The sequence below is a fragment of the Acinonyx jubatus genome, chromosome A2 (assembly GCF_027475565.1).
Source record: "Acinonyx jubatus isolate Ajub_Pintada_27869175 chromosome A2, VMU_Ajub_asm_v1.0, whole genome shotgun sequence".
In the NCBI taxonomy this organism is placed as follows: domain Eukaryota; kingdom Metazoa; phylum Chordata; class Mammalia; order Carnivora; family Felidae; genus Acinonyx; species Acinonyx jubatus.
In genome coordinates, this window is record NC_069383.1 from 7,153,441 (window position 1) to 7,169,090 (window position 15,650).

Sequence of the window (15,650 nt, forward strand, 5' to 3'; positions counted from 1 at the left end):
AATTATTGATGTAAATTCTAAAATCTAAGATAAAATGTTTATGTATGTATTGTCCTTTTTTATGTGTTTTTTTAAATGTTAATTTATTTTTGAGAGAGAGAGAGCATGGGGGAAGGGCAGAGAGAGAATCCCAAGCAGACTTCATGCTGTCAGCACAGAGCCTGACCCGGGGCTCAAACTCATAAACCATGAGATCATGATCTGAGCTGAAACCAAGAGTCAGATGCTTAACCAACGGAGCCACCCAGTTTGTGTTGCCTACTTGGCAACTTAATCGTCATCGTTGAAAGTCACATTAATTTTGTCCAAAAGTAAAAGCAGTACATTAATTTTGCATAGTTACCCTCTGCACAATTTAATAATGTATCCAACTAAAATTACTATTATTCCCTTCCCACTTTAAGGCAGTGGTTTCCTTAGCTTATCTTGAATTAACTGATTTACCAAGTCAAAGGTTTGTAATACATTTTGAAATAAGTTTGAAAAAAAAAATTAAACCTCAAACATTTCAGAGCACTGCTAAAAAAAACAAGTCAATATCCAGACCAAATTACACCAGTCTCCAGTATATTTAATTCAAACAGTAGACATATTGAGAGGAAATAGACACATTTTTCTTGCCCGAATCTGTGCCAGCTTTTTAGAGTCTTGGAACGGGCATAAACTGCATACAAACATGCTTGGGTGTTCATTTTACCAAAAAGATGAACTCACATTAGTATGTAATAAGCACATAATAGGATTTTAGAATTTAATTTAAAACGCTTTTCCCCCCAACTGAAAATAGCATTGTTATTTTTCCTGTGAAAGGAATTTTTGAGTTCCCAACAATAAAAGTTTATCTCAAAATTGAATGAGCCCTTTATTTCTTCAGAAGAAGGCATCAAGTCTCCTCAGTAAATGTAACAGAAGAAATCATTTTATTTACCACCCAGTATGAGGCCTTCTAACCACCTCCACACCTGTGAAATTAAGCAGATTACTTGGAAGAAACTGAATCGGCAGAAACTAAATCTATAATATTTTAGAATGTCTTTCAGACTAAGGACACAAAATCTTCATCAAATATACAACAATCAGCCAAATGTTCTGGGCTTCATCTGTCAGTGTTTTCAGGCTTTTGTTTTTAGCCCAGGATCCTGTTTAAATAAAGCCATTTTCAGAAAGTAAACAAGTAAAATAACGGGGGGCAGGGTGCCAGGGAGGTACTAAGCCCACCTGATCAGCCCTCCCCTGGCCCTCGGGATGCCCTCCGGGTCTCTGATGACCCTTCTCACTTCACCTTTCCCAGTTCAATCCAAACTCTGTGTGTTTGATTTATCCAGAGACCCATTCCATGCTTACTTCATTCTCTGATAGGACACACGGTTTCTTATTTCTTCCTTTCGGGCTATAAACATTTCCATTCTCTATAACCTCTACAATACTGGGCAGATGTTCTCATCAGACAGTGGCAGGTCCCAGTGAAATCTAGCAGAGGTGACACTCTCCAAGAATCCCTGGAAGGCAGGGGGAAATAGCAGCACAGATGTCCCAGAAAAGCCCCGTCAGAAGCTACAAGGATCCCCAAAGAAATTTTTACAGCAAATGCGTACACGGTGAAGGCAAGGGAAGATCCAAGTGCACGTTACGCCTGCAGGACACTGGGCCATACACAACGCCGCTCCGGGCTTCCCTGGGCTCTGTGTTCAGGGCTGGCAATGAGGGCGCGGGGGGGGGGGGGGGGCGGGGGGGGGGACAGTTGTCCTCAGTCTTCCCAGGGGCGGGTTGTTTGCTCCCGCATCTGGCCCCCCGGGCTGACCCACGCGAGGGGCGCGGTAAATGTGAAAATGATTGGGTGAGTGGGCCACAGGTGACCCTGTGCAGGAAGAGACACAGGTGACACCCCCAAATCTCTGCCCCGTTGGTGGGGCTGCCGACGATTTTCTCCAGTCAAGCTAATCCAAATTCTTTAAAAGAGATCATTAAAAATCGCATTTTATCTTTCCCTCCGATATTTCAGCCCCAATATTAGGTAGAGCCCCCGAGTCACTGCCAAATCCTCTTACCACGGTCGCAGGGTGCCTAGGGGCGACGGCAGGAATCCTCTGGGCTGCCCCGCCTTTGAAAGAGGGTCACCCAGCCGCCTCCTGAGTCCAAGGGTCCGCGGGCAGCAGAGCTGCACCGGGGGGAGATGGGGCCGTTGGGATTCCCCCGGCACCCGGGGGCCCCTCCCACCCTTCCCCCGCCGGCTGCGCGCTGTCACCGTCGTCCGTCTGTTTGCACAGGCCGGCGGCGACGCCGAGGCTCCCCGGCTTCCAGCGGCCCGGCTCCGCGTCCTCCTGCTCTCCGCTCCGCCTAGGACCCGGCGGCGGCGGCGGCGGCCCCGGGACGCGTCCCCCGCGCCATGCAGCCCCGGGCCCCCCACACCCCCGAGGACCGCCCCGCCGCGGCTCCCGCTCCCTCCCTTCCGGCCCGAGCCCTCCGCGACCCCGCGGCAGCCCGGGCCCCGGGCGCGCCCCTGGGAAACGGGGACAGGCGCTGAAAGCCGTGCGGCGGAGCTGATGGAGCCAGGGCCGGAGGGGAGCCACTCTGCAGCGTTTCCTTTCAAAACTTTACTTCTCTGGGCTTGTTTTAAATGAGTGCGCGTGCGTTTTGTAAATTTAATCCCTAATGACTTGAACCAAGCCGCCGCCCGCCCGGCCGCGGAAGGCGTCCGGCGCCCCCAGGCCGGCCGCGGCCCTCGGCCTCGCCGCCCGCTCCCCCGCCACGTGGGGCGGCCGCCGCCGTGCTGCCCCCTGCCGGCCGGAGCCCGGAGGCCGCCGCGCGCACCTGGCCGCCCGCGGCCGCTCTAGGAACGCCGGCCTCTCGGTGGTGGCGCGGGCGGCCGCCGCGCGCCTACCGGGGGGCCGTCCCCGGGGTCCCGGGGTGCGTGGGGGGAGGGGGGGCTCTCCCTCCGAGGCCGCCCCGCCCGGGACCAGCCCTTCCTGGTGTTCTCGTTGCTTCGCGCGCCCCGCCTGCCCGGCCCCGTTCCCGAGCTTCGCGGGGCCCGTGCTTTGTGCAGATCCGGGTGCGAACACAAAGGGCAGGCCCCGGGTTCGCCGCGCGGTGGAGCGCGGGGACGGGCGCCACCCCGGAGGCCCGCCGCCGCCGCCGCCGCCGCCGCCGCCGCCGGGGAGAGCGGGGAGCGAATCCCGGGCGCCCGGGACCCCGGGAGCCGCGGGCCGCACCAGCCCTTTCGCGGGCAGCGTTGCCTTTTGGCCACTCGCCTCAAGCTCCAGTCGGTTAAGCTGGAGGCCGATGGATCTGCACCACGCGGAGGTGGACCTTGAGAAGCACCGTGACGAGCGGCTGGACTTTCTGTCTGTTCTTTATACATTTTCAAATATTTGGTTATTTCCAAGAGGTGGATTTGCCCTGTCAAAGGGTATGGACTTTTTTTTTTTTTAAGGCTTTTGATGCATCTTGTCAAACCTTTTCCCAGAATGTCCACCTCGTTCGTTATCTGCAGGAAGTAGATAGGGTACCTGCGGGCCCGGCTCAGACGGGGAAGGTCGGCTCTTGCCGGGGAGGGGAGGGAGGTTAACAGTCACCTGGCATTTGAGGAACTACCAACGGTGTGTGGTTCCGTGTGACCAGGCAAGGCACTGGAGCCGGGACTGGGTCATATTGTGGGGCCCCACCCTCGATGGACTGAATGGTTTTGAGACATTGAGCCGCCAGAGGGATCCTCTGAAAATGCAGATTTGATCACTGCCTTCTTTTGTGGGTCACCCTAAGAGCAGCGGTTCCCCCATTGCTCTTAGGGTAAAAATCCAGAATCCCATCAGGGCCCACTAGGCTCCTCCCAGCTCTCCAGCCCGAACTGAGGCCACGTATCCGTTTGCTAAGGCTTCCACAGCAAAGTTCCACAAACCGGTGGCTTTGCCCAACAGAAACTGAGGGGGAAATCTGTTCCTCGCTTCTCGGTCCTGGCGGTTGCCAGAAATCCTTGGCATGCCTTGGCTTAGAAACACATCACTCCAATGTCTGCCTCTGTCGTTACATGGCATTTTCCGTGCATGTGTGTGTCTTCACATGGTGTTCTCCTCATGTGTCTCTCCTTTTATAAAGACAACAGTCCTGGGGCACCTGGGTGGCTCAGTCCGTTACACGTCGGACTCTGGTTCGGGTCACGATCTCACAGTTTGTGAGTTCGACCCCAGCATACAGCTCTCTACTGTTAACACAGAGCCCGCTTGGGACCCTCTTTCTCTGTTCCCCCACTTTCTCTGCTCTTCCCCTGCTCATGCAGGCTCTCTCTTTCAAAAATAAACATAAAAAAAAAAATACAGACAAGAGTCCAATTAGATTAAAGACCCACCTTAATCCGGTATGACCTCATTTTAGTTTAACTAATTAAATCTGCAATGACCGTATTTTTTTTAATGTTTATTTATTTTTGAGACAGAGAGAGACAGAGCATGAACAGGGGAGGGTCAGAGAGAGAGGGAGACACAGAATCTGAAGCAGGCTCCAGGCTGTGAGCTGTCAGCACAGAGCCAGACGCAGGGCTCGAACTCACGGACCTTGAGATTGTGATCTGAGCCGAAGTCGGACGCTCAACCAACTGAGCCACCCAGGTGCCCCTGCAATGACCGTATTTCTGAATAATGCAACATGCTGAGGTTCCTGGACGAACATGAATTTGGGGGGACACTATTCAACCCACAAAAAGCTGTCTCAGGCACCCTGGCCTTCACTCACTCTTCTGGCCCAGGCCTCCACCTGAACTGCACAGTCCTCCTGGATGGCTCATCTCCGCCTACTTCCCTTTTACCTGCAAGGCGTTCCGGAAATGTCACTGCCTCAGAGAAACCTTCTGGAGTCCCACAGACTAGGGTCATCCCGCCCCACACGGGTCCATGGCAGTCATCACAATTACCGCTGAAGACGTCTCTGATCACATGTGTGTGTCCTCCATTAGAAAGTTGTCTCCTGGGGCGCCTGGGTGGCTCAGTCAGTTGAGCGTCCAACTTCAGCTCAGGTCATGACCTCACGGCTCGTGGGTTCGAACCCCGTATCAGGCTCTGTGTTGACAACTCAGAGCCTGGAGCCTGCTTCGGATTCTGTGTCTCCCTCTCTCTCTCTCTGCCCTCCCCCCGCTTGTGCTCTCTCTCTCTCAAAAATAAGCATTTTTTTTAAAATGTCTTTAAAAAAGAAAGTTGTTTCCATGAGGACAGGGACCAGGTGGACTGAATGAACAATAACAAACCTAAATTTGTAGCCAAAGGGACTGACAGACTGACACGGGAAGCCTGTTGCAATCGTGCCAGAGACGACAGGTCCCGTGTTGAGACCACCTGGGGAGCCCATTAGGAAGTTCTGAGTGGCCCCGTCCCCGGGAGGAGACAATCTGTATTCAGTCCAGGCTCCACCCTTCCCTTGGTGGCACATGAAATAACGCCCACCATCTGACTCTCCCCCACCTCGCTGACCTCTACTTGAACCCCTGTCCTGCTCTGTCCCTTTGCCGCAGCCACACTGGCACTGTTCACACCCCTCCATCCTGCCAAGCTAGTTTCTGCCTTCACGCCTTGGCAGTCACTGTACCACAGCCTGGAATGCTCTGCATCCGCATTTTACCCGCTGGCTGATCATTCAGACTTCCACTCAAACGGTCACTTCCCTGACCCCTCCCTCCCACCCCCCATCATCTTCCATCACATCACCCTGCTTTGTGTTCCTATTGTAACGTCAGTATCTGCAACGATCTGGTTCCTTTATTTGTTTTCTTGTCTGTTCCCCCCACACCTCTCGGAAATTACAGGGGCCCGGAGGGCAGAGACCTTGTTAGTTTACCTCGTTCACTGCTGAGCCCTCAGTGCTAGACTAGAAGCTGGAGCGGAGTGGATACTTACTAAGTATTCATTAAATGAATGAAAGTATCTAAGCCCTCTGGTTTCGTGTTTCTTCATCTGCAAAATGGGGGCAATCCTAGCTGCTTCACAGGAGATGGTAAGTGTACCTACCTCAAAGAGTCCTAGGGAGGATTAAATGAGAAGAGGTACGTGAATGCCTCCAACGTAGCCAACACTCAACATATCGGCACCATTGTTAGTATTTTAGATTGGCACACATCCTAACACGGATGGGGGCAAGACAGCAGATGAGGCGGTAACTCATTCCACCCTCCTGCGATTCCACCTTCCTGTTCTTCCAATTACCCACTGCTCCCCACAGAAGGACGGGAGAAGTGTGGTATGGTGGGAACAGCCATGGACTTGGACCAGAAGGTCTTGAAACTGAGTCTTTTGGAAACTTTCTGAGGCTGTGTCATCTTCAGGATGGAAGTAACGATTTCTACGAAAGCTGAAATGAGCTATATGTGAGCTACAAGGCAGATTTCCCAAATTAGCATTCCACTGATTCTTTTGATCTTAAAGCAATTACTTATTAGTTATGGCAATCAGAGACGGTGTTGTTTGCAGTTACTAGAAGGGAATAGTCTTAAGTTTGTAATGTTTCTTGGTTTTTCTGATTTTGAAAGCAACACATTTTATTGCAGAAAAATATTTTTCTAATTTGATGGATGAAAAATATTATAATGCTGTTTTAATTTGTATTTCTTTGCTTTTACTAAGATGCATTCTGATTTACTGAGATTGAACACATCCTTGATGGCCTTTTCATTATATGTGGGCTCTTTACATGTGAAGGATATTAATTTGTAATATTTTGCCTATCGTAAATGATGAGAATATTTTCCCAACTTGCTATTAACCTTTTGATTTTGTTCATATACCTAAACTTTTAATGCTTATATCGCCAAATCTATCGGTATTTTCTGTTGGGACTTATCCAGTGAAATGCTTTCCTTGCTGTTCAGAAATCCGTTTGATATTCATAGTATAAATATCCATTTATACCCTTGTACTTTCATTTATTTATACATAATGCTTTAGTCCACTTGGACTTTATTTTGCTATACAAAGAGAAGTTTAGTTGCTACTTTAATTATTTTTCCCAAATGGCCAACTGAATTCTCCTAGTATAATTTACACAAATGACCTTTCCTTTCCCCTATGCGTTTATGACTGCCGTAGCCATCACGCAAGTAAAACAGTGGCGAAGCGTGTGGGCAAGCCAGACTGCTTAAGTTTGCAACCCTACTTACTAGTCATTTCACGTTGGGCTATTTATGTAACATCTGGGTGCCTCGGTTTCCTCATCTGTAAAATGGGGATAAGAATCATAGGCCCTAACCTTACGGGGCTGTCGTGAACATAATGGCTGCTCGGTAAACATCTGCGGTTATTTTGTGACATTTGTGTCTATACCATGTGGATTCCCAGGTCCGGGTTTCAGGTGTTTCTGTCCTTAGGCTGTTTTCAGTGGTGTGTTTCAGTAGCTGTTCTAGTATTTACCAGGACAAGTCCTCCCGTGGTGCACCTGTTACTTTCACAGTTCTCTTAGCTTCTAACCTGTTCCCGTTGTATTTACTGGGCCTGGTCTGCCATTTACATACAGCCCAGGTAAGGTGTTAGCTTGGGGAAGGCAATACCTGATTTGGTAAGGGGCCCACAAGGTCTCGGTGACTAGGAGAGGAGAGTGGTGCGCAGGGCCGTGAGTGACATCAGAGAGCAGTGGGAAGAGGAGGGACAGGAGGCGAAGAGGAGAGAAGCAGGGCAAAGGGGAGAAAGGGCGGAAAGGGACAGACGAGAGAAGCTGCTAGGCGAAAACCCAGGTGACCCGCGCTCTCAGACCCGGCGCTGGGCGTGGCGAGGGGCTCCAGGAGGCCTGGGTTTCGGGGTCTAGGTGAGGAGAGGGTCCCGAACCTCTGCTGCCTCCGGCTGTGGCGCAAGATCAGGAGAGCCACCTAACTCGGGCAAGAGAGCGAGCGGGGGTTCGGGGAAGAAAGGCCAGTTTGACGCGAAGCCGGAGGCGCGGAGGGCGCCGAGGCCGGCGGGGCCGGGTGTGGCTGCGTGCGCAGAAGAGCGTGCGTGAGACGCAGCACGCAGGCCTGGGGGTATAGCTCAGGGGTAGAGCATTTGACTGCAGATCAAGAGGTCCCCGGTTCAAATCCGGGTGCCCCCTGTGTGAGCCGTGTGTTTTATCCCTCGTCCTGGCTGCAACGTGGAGCTGAAAGCAACCACCGGCGTCCTTTCTTGCCCAGCTCCCAGAGCTCCGGACCAGAGAGAAACACGGAGCCAATCCTTTGGGGGAGGGGGCCGGGCTCTGGGGTCACAGGCAACGCCCACCAGCGAGGTCGGCCTTGCGGAGGCCAAGCTCTACCCCAGCCCGGAAGTAGAACGCAAACTATGTTTCCAAGTTTATGTTTTCTAGTAGGCACTTTAAATAAAGCAAAAAAGGGCCCGATGGGGGGAAGGGGGTCACAATGAAGTCCCGGGGTCGCCAGGTGGTTGTAGATAACTGTACCGTGTTGTATATTTGGGAGTTGCTAAGAGAGTAGATCTTCAAAGTTGCCATCACAAGGAAAAATATATATAACTGATGGATGTGAACTAGACTTACGAGGGTGGTCATTTCTCAATTCCAACATATAATGTGGTGTGTCAATTATATCTCAACAAAAGTGAGAACTTTTTAAAAATATAAAGTAAAAATCAGCGACACTAAGTGCCATATGTTTAATGCAATATATCCAAAACGTTATCATTTCAACATGTAATCAATATAAAAACGTATAGGGGTGCCTGGGTGGCTCAGGCAGTGGAGCGTGGGACTTCAGATCATGATCTCTCAGCCCATGAGTTCGAGCCCCGCATCGGGCTCTGTGCTGACGGCTCAAAGCCTGGAACCTGCTTCCGATTCTGTCTCTCTCTCTCTCTCTCTGCCCCTCCCCCGCTCATGCTCTCTTCTCTCAAAAATGAATAAACGTTTAAAAAAAATTTTTTTTTAATTATAAATGAGATGCTTCATGTTTTGTGGGATTTGGGGACTCTTTGAAATCTGGTGTGCAGTTTCCTCCAAGGCACCCATCGATCGGAACCAGCCACCTGTATGCAGATGGTGGGCAGCTCCTGAGCGGGGGAAGCCTCCAGTTGCTTCTAGCAGTTTGGAGGGGATAGGTGGGTGTGCTGGTCAGGGTACAGAGAGGCTCCTCTGCTCCCCGCAGTGCGGTGGGCTGCTCCCCCAATTACAGAGAAGAGACCCCGGTAGTAGGCAGGCGGCTCTGGGAAGGTGGAGGAAACCCACGGATTTCCAGGTCCCTGGACAGCCACCTTCAATTTTCTCTGCAGACCCTCGTACATTTAATGAAAATGCTTTAATAAGGGTGCTAAGGCAACTGGGAAGCTCGGGGCAAAATACGCTAATTAGAGTATTCTTGGTGCTAATTTCTGTGTGTGTGTGTGTGTGTGTGTGTGTGCATTGCCATATGTAAATATTTTAGTCACAAAATTTTCATAGTGCCTGTCTTTTTGCGTCCATTCAAGGTACGTTTCTTCCCCACAGCATTTAGAAGACAGATATTGCCACAAAAATATTTAGAAGACAAAGCTCTTCAGATGAGTGTGAGGTAGGGGTCTGAGTAAAGTGGGGGTTAACTTTCGTTTTGTCATTTACTCTGTCAGGTGGGGCAAGTTGCCTTGATCTCCTGTGTCATCGTCATCCGCGACGAGGATGCTGATGGTGGGGGGGGCGACAGCACGGGCACAAACGGTTTTTAAATGGTATAGACCTATCTAGATCCCTATCTACCTCTCTGTATATAAAGCCCTTAGAATAGTTTATCTGGCACACTAGAAATGTTCAGTAAACATTAGGTCCAGTTCCACAGGGATCTTGGGTGTGGTACCCAAGTGAAAAGTCCTGAGCAAGGTAGCTTATCCTAGCAGGGAGTGTAGCTCAGGGGCAAGTTACCTGACTGCAGATTGTAAGGTCCCTGGTTCAAGTCCGGGTGTTGCTGGTCCCTTACAATTATCCCCAGAATTCCTTCTACTCACTGCTGTCACATCATGACATTCCTGAGAGCTTTGAGGCTCTGTCCCACCTAGGGGGACAAGTTCCCCTCCTATGGAGAGGAATGGTTGCCGGCAAGGAATGCCATTATTTATATAAAACTAAATTACATGAGAAAAGCAAGGGCGATACAGTGTGTTGGTCACACCACCATTTGTGTTTATCAAAAAAATCCGAGAGAGCCTATGGGTTAATTACATGTACAGACCGGGGAAGACTGTAAAAGAAACTGCTAGTATGGCTTTCCTCCAAGCACCAGGAACGGGAGGCTTGTCAGATGAGTAAGAGGGAGAATTTTCACCTCATGCCTTTTTTCTCATTTTATTCTTTAAATCTATTTATTTTTAAGATCTTATTTTTTTTTAGTTTCAGGATCACAGCAAAATTGAGAGGAAGGGGCAGAAATTTCCCATATACCCCCGCCTCCCCACCCCCCACCAGCACACAGCCTCCCCACTGTCAACATCCCTCACCAGAGTGGGGCATCTGGGATGAGCACACAGGGACACAACACAATCACCCAAGTGCACAGTGGACCCGAGGGTTCAGTCTGGCTGTTGTCCACGGGTTTGGACAAATGTACAACGACATGTATCCATTACTACAGGATCACACGGAGTACTTTCACACACACCCCCGCCCACCCCCGGAAAAAATCCTCTGTGCTCTGCCTGATTAATCTCTCTCCTCATCCCTGAACCCCCTGGCAACCGCTGAACTTTTTACCATCTCCATAGCTTTGCCTTTTCTGGAAAGCCGTACGGGATGTACCCTTTCCAGATTGGCTTCTTCGGTTAGTACTAGGCATCGAAGCTTTCTCCATGTCTTTCCGTGGCTTGTTAGCTCATTTCGTCTCGGCACTAACATTTCGTGACCTGGACACGTGGGACAGTGCCTTTCCATGCATACTTTTTTGTGCCTTTTGTACATCGTGTCATGTGAACCCTGTGACTTCAGTATTTACCTTTCAAAAGTACAATCTACAGTTTTATTTTTTTACTGTTTATTTATTTTGAGAGAGAGAGCTAGCAGGTGAGGGGCAGAGAGAAAGGGAGGGAGGGAGAATCCCGAACAGGCCCTCCGCTGGCAGTGCAGAGCCTGACTCGGGGCTCGATCTCACAAGCTGCGAGATCATGACCTGAGCTGAAATCAAGATTCGGCCGCTTAGCCACCTGAGCCACCCAGGTGCCCCCACTATACGGTTTTAAAACAAATGAGGTCTAGGGGCGCCTGGGTGGCGCAGTCGGTTAAGCATCCGACTTCAGCCAGGTCACGATCTCGCGGTCCGTGAGTTCGAGCCCCGCGTCGGGCTCTGGGCGGATGGCTCGGAGCCTGGAGCCTGTTTCCGATTCTGTGTCTCCCTCTCTCTCTGCCCCTCCCCCGTTCATGCTCTGTCTCTCTCTGTCCCAAAAATAAATAAACGTTGAAAAAAATAAAAAGATAAAACAAATGAGGTCTCACCCACCAAGATTGGAGGGGAACCCAGCATGGGTCCGTTTGAATGTCCTGCTCTGTTCTGTGTTTTGCCAGAATCTCCAGCGTGGAAAGTCTGCACTGAGGCCCACTCCTCGGCCAGGTCGGCCCCAGCCACTTCCAGGCAAGAAGCTTCTGTGGGACTCCCCTCCATCGGGCCTGAGCCCTGGTCCTTCGAGGGTCTCCAGGAGTCCTCTCCAAAGACTCCGTGTTCTCTTGGGAGTCAAGCTCCTCCACAACCCGAACCTGTCCTTCCCAGCCTGGCAAGTTCCAGACAACGCTTGTCCAGTGGGGGCCACCCCCCTCCACCTTGCAGACAAACTCAAGTCAGCCTCTGTGATGGGGCTCGATGCCTCCTTAAAGGCGGCCCGCCCAGCCTGGCAGTCTCAGTTTGCTCTTGCAGACGCACGCACACACACACCCTCACGCTCACCCCCACAGGAAACAAGGAAATTCCCCAAGACTGATAGAAGCGTGTCACGTGGACAGAGCCAAAGGTGGGACAATTGGAGGACCCAAAAGAAAAACGAGCGTAACTGATTGAAACACATAAAATATGTATTTAAGAATCCATTCATTCTCGTTTCTGTTTCTGTCTCTGTGGAGAACCCTGGCCCATACACGGGATGATGGATGCCGCTACTTTCGTATATACTTGAGATGTTCCAGAATAAAAATTTAAAAATTCCTTTCCCATGGATAAGTGTTTTTGAATATAACAGAAGGAAATGGTGCCCCCCAATGAAAAAAACAATACGATTTTTCATTTTCTGGTTCCGATTAGGGTTTGTATCTGACATTAACAAGCCGTGCATTGGCGTGTGAGGGGGACAATGTTCTTTATTCCTCTTAGCGCCACGGAGAGAGGCCGACTTCTCAAAAGGAACTTTGCTGACAAGCAGGGAGAAACAAAGACACCTGCTCATAGAACCAGTCGCTATGGTTTCGGGCTCCTTTAACATCAGGAGCATCGCTAGCAACAGAGGGCGAGGTAACAAGTGTACGGGACACGTTCATGAGCCTTGGCTACTCTGTGCCCCCCGCCCCAGCTGGGTCCCCGCCTCGGGGATTGGGTAAATGACTCATCTTGCCCAGAGATTAGGGGAAAGTGCTTCCCTCCAACTCCTGGGACCCCCTCCCACTTTTGTTTATATTTGGGATGGTGATGCCCCTGAAACTTGAAGATAATATTGGCCGTGGGAGCAAAACTAGAATCGGCAAAAAACGGATAGGACTGGCCATCAGCGGAAATGACCCAGAGAGTCGTGTTTATGGGAAGATCATTCAAAGTGACTTCTCCAGGCAGCGGAACTTAAGTGCAGCACAGGGGAAGTTGTGCGGGGCTCCAGAGTTGGGTGACTAAATTTCTGTCATTCAGCAGGATGGGACACAAAAGAGAGATCAAGTTGTGTCACAGAAAAATGAAGTGATGGACCCTCTAGCCCTCGATTTGTGGACCCAGGTTGATACACAGAGGTCACAAGATTGATTCAGAAGCAGGTCACAGAGTTGAGAGACTAGACGCAGAAGGAGGGGGGTGCATGTGGTCAGGAGAGGGGGTGACAGGACGCAGCGACCTAGCACAAGTCACTGAGGACACACCGAGATTCCCACTTTGGAGGATGTGGCCTCTAGAGAAGGGACAGTACTTTGGAGCAGGAATAAGTCGTGAAAATGTTCCATGGCCTGAGGAAAAAAAGCCTTGGGAGCATTCGTTTCCATTTGCTCTGACTGCATATCTTCACTGAGCAACCTTCTGAGAGCTAATCTGGTTTCCCAGGTAACCTGGAGGGCATTCTGGCTTATTCGGTGTCTGTCTTGGAGAGTCTAATTAGGGGGGGTCTTGAGGGCCAGGTCAAATCAGGCCTCATCTATAAATTCAGGGGTCTGGTATGCACGTCTGGGAGCCAAGCTCCGTACTACACTGAAGTTCTGCCAGTTCAGGATTTCTGGACACCTGTTTCGGGGCCGACGGAGAACCCTCTGGGAGGGGCAGAGTCGACGTGGAAACCCAGCAGGACCACAGGGGAGGGACAAGGGGAGAGCACAGGACAGCCCCCGGCCACGCTTGCTGAGAAGCGCCACCGTGAGCCACGTCCTTGGAGCCTGACGTGCCACTTTTAGGAATCAGTCCTCGGGAAACCGAGAGCAGCGGGCAACGGGTTATGTTCACGTTCACCAAAGCCTTGTTGATAACCGTGGGAAAAAAATCATCCACTTACCGACACTCTTGACTCTTTTTTTTTTTTTTTTTTGAATAAAGGGAAAGTGCCACATATAGAACCTCATTTGGATGTATCTGTCGTCTTGGGAGCTTGACTAGCCTCCATCCTCCTACACGGGGACCTTGAGAGCTTATGGGGAGGTTCTAGTACGGACCGCAGCTACTCGGATGCTGTTGAGCAACGAACTGTCCTCCTGGACCGGGGAAGGCCAATCTCACTTCAGAGACATTTAAATACAATAACAGAAAAATCCTGGGGCGCCCGGGTGGCTCAGTCGATTGAGCACCTGACTCCTGGTTTTGGCTCAGGTCATGATTTCTTGGTTCGTGAGTTCAAGCCCCACGTCGGGTTCTGTGCTGACGGTGCAGAGCCTGCTTGGGATTCTCTCTTTCTCCCCCTCTCTCTGCCCCCCCTGTGCTCTCTCTCTCTTTCTCAAAGTAAATAAATAAACTTAGAAAAAATAATAGAAAATCCTGTCCAATAGTATAGGACAACATAACCAGGAAAGAGTCAAACAGAAACACAATGATGGCTCAGTACTAGAAAAATATATTGCCGTCGAGCTGGGGCTATTTGAGAGCAAGCATCCTGTGCCCAGTCCCGGGCCCTCCCACTGCGCCCACCCCTGGGCTTTTCCTTGCTGCAGACCAACAGGTGCTTGGTTCAAATCCAAGTGACTTTATATCACGGGCCTTTCACTCCAGGGGAAGGGCAGCTCCTTGCTCCCCGGTAGGCCCAGCCTCCCGGAATCTAGATTTCCAACGTGTAGTAAAAGACTCGAATGTTCCCCCTGTGGCATTTCTCTTGTGTTTCATGTTTACATCCTCAGCCACGCTCATTTCCCAAAGGGATAGAGGAAGTCTGCCCCAGGCTTTCTGGGTGTTTCCCTCGTGCCTAATTATTACCATCCAGGTTTTATTTGTTTAGCCCAAGCTTGCTTCAAAAAAAAAAAAAAAAAAATTGAATCCGAGGCAGCTTGCAATAAAAGATATGATAAAAATCCAGCCACTCAAACGAGTATGAAAAGGGCTGACTTACACGAAGCGGTGAAAATCATGGCGACAGAAAGTGGAAGGGTAGCTGTCAGGGACTGGGGGCGAGGGGCGGGGAGTTATTGCTGAATGGGGACAGGCTTTCAGTTGGGGAAGATGGAGAAGTTCAGGAAATGAATGGGGTGCTGTGTACACGACAGTGTGCGTGTACTTAATGCCCCTGAACCGTGCGCTTAAGCATGGTTAAGGTAACTCATTCTATGTCCGGGGTCTTTTACCACAATTAAAAAAAAAAATGTAACGTTTATTTATTTTTAAGAGGGAGAGACAGAGTGTGAGCAGGGGAGGGTCAGAGAGAGAGGGAGACACAGAATCCGAAACAGGCTCCGGGCTCCGAGCTGGTTACGGATAGGGCAGCCACGTAGAGATATACAGGGTGTGTATTATACGATTCCACCAATTACATAGCACCCTGCGGTCATGCAACGGGGTGACCCTAGATACTGGCTACATTTTACCCACTTTGCCAAAAAAAAAAAAAAAAAGTAGAAACTGTGCTACACGCACGTGCGTGTGTGTGCACACAGATACGTGTGTGTGTGTGGAAGGGGCAAAGCTCTCCAGTTAACTACCTAATATACGTTCTCCCCTCTTCCTTAGTAACAGACCCCTGATTTTTTTACCCAGCAGTTATGTCCCTCCTACAAGACCACATTTCCTGGCCTCTCTTTGGCTACGGGAGGAAATGAGGAAGAAGAAGCAATCATTGGACAAGACTTCTGGGAAAGCTTAAGAGATAGACAAACACATGTCCCTTTTTTTGGCCTTTACTCCTGCTTCCCACTTGGAGAATAGATGTGATGGCTGGAGCACCAGCTGCCAACTTGCACCATGGGTCGACCTTGAGGATGGGATCCACATTTCAAGAAAGGCTGCCCAGAGAGCTAAAAGGAGCCTGTGTCCCTAAAGACACCCCAGAGTGGCCATGCCAGTCCTGGTCTGCTCACCCCACGCACGT

At 50.5% G+C, this 15,650-nt stretch overlaps 1 long non-coding RNA gene and 1 other non-coding gene across 2 annotated transcripts; one reads left to right on the top strand and one right to left on the bottom strand.

The window, feature by feature from the left end:
* Positions 1-316: 316 nt before the first annotated feature.
* On the bottom strand, positions 317-2,363 carry LOC113604211 (uncharacterized). Its single transcript, XR_003426090.2, has 3 exons — positions 2,049-2,363; positions 1,345-1,499; positions 317-1,139 (listed from the first exon to the last, which is right to left on the bottom strand). It is a non-coding gene; the product is annotated as an uncharacterized LOC113604211 (long non-coding RNA).
* Positions 2,364-7,983: 5,620 nt separating this feature from the next.
* On the top strand, positions 7,984-8,055 carry TRNAC-GCA (transfer RNA cysteine (anticodon GCA)). The gene has a single exon. It is a non-coding gene; the product is annotated as a tRNA-Cys (tRNA).
* The last annotated feature ends 7,595 nt before the right edge of the window (positions 8,056-15,650 follow it).